The following is a 982-nucleotide window of genomic DNA, read 5'->3' on the forward strand; positions in this document are numbered from 1 at the left end:
TTGAGGAGGGCTTTGAAAGCGATGAGGTCCAACAAGACACCGTATCTAACTTGACTGAAATGCTGCCCAGAGGCAGATTCACGTGGAGAAATGACTGCCAGACAGAAAACAGAAGTGTGTCTCTGTGAGATGTTCTCCCTAAGCCCACAAGCTGAGCACTTCCTACCTCCTTCTCTGCGTTGCCTTAGACTTCTGCAGTCAGCACTGTTCATGATGTAATATAATTATTTATACATTTTTCTCCCCTGCTAAGCTGTGAGTTCCTGAAACACAAACTGTGGCATTTTCAACTTTCTAGCCAAAGTGCCCAGCAAAGATGGTCCCTATGTATGATGAGTAATAAACAGATTAAAAAGAACTTTCTGGGGCTTCCCTGGTGGCGCAGTGGTTGAGAGTCCACCTGCCGATGCAGGGGACACAGGTTCGTGCCCCGGTCCGGGAGGATCCCACATGCCACGGAGCGGCTGGGCCCGTGAGCCATGGCTGCTGAGCCTGCGCTCCGCAACGGGAGAGGCCACAACAGCGAGAGGCCCACGTACCATAAAAAAAAAAAAAAAAAAAAAAAAAAAGAACTTTCTGACCTCTGGCCTTATATTACCCTTAATTTTCTGTACTGTCTTTTTTTTTGGAATGCGGAAAACATCTTTCCTGGTTAATTCAGCAGAGATAAGATCACAATTCTTAACAATAAACTTATATTAGAAACTAAGAGTAAATGCACATAACAGAGATGAGCAAATACATGGAGAGTACTTGCCTTTTCATGGATTAAGCAGTCCTGGATCACGGGGTGCCTTGACTCAATTCCATACCTTTTCTACACTTCTGGGGTTTCTATCGCATATTTCCCAGGGACATGCTCTTTTATCCCACACTACTGGGGCAATAAAGCTACTGCTATTGGACTGTAAGAATCAGTGGTAGCAAAAGCATTTTTTCAAATGGTGACAAAGAACCTCTGGAAACCACTCCTCTGTAAAAG

The sequence above is a fragment of the Lagenorhynchus albirostris genome, chromosome 18, assembly GCF_949774975.1.
Source record: "Lagenorhynchus albirostris chromosome 18, mLagAlb1.1, whole genome shotgun sequence".
Lineage (NCBI taxonomy): Eukaryota > Metazoa > Chordata > Mammalia > Artiodactyla > Delphinidae > Lagenorhynchus > Lagenorhynchus albirostris.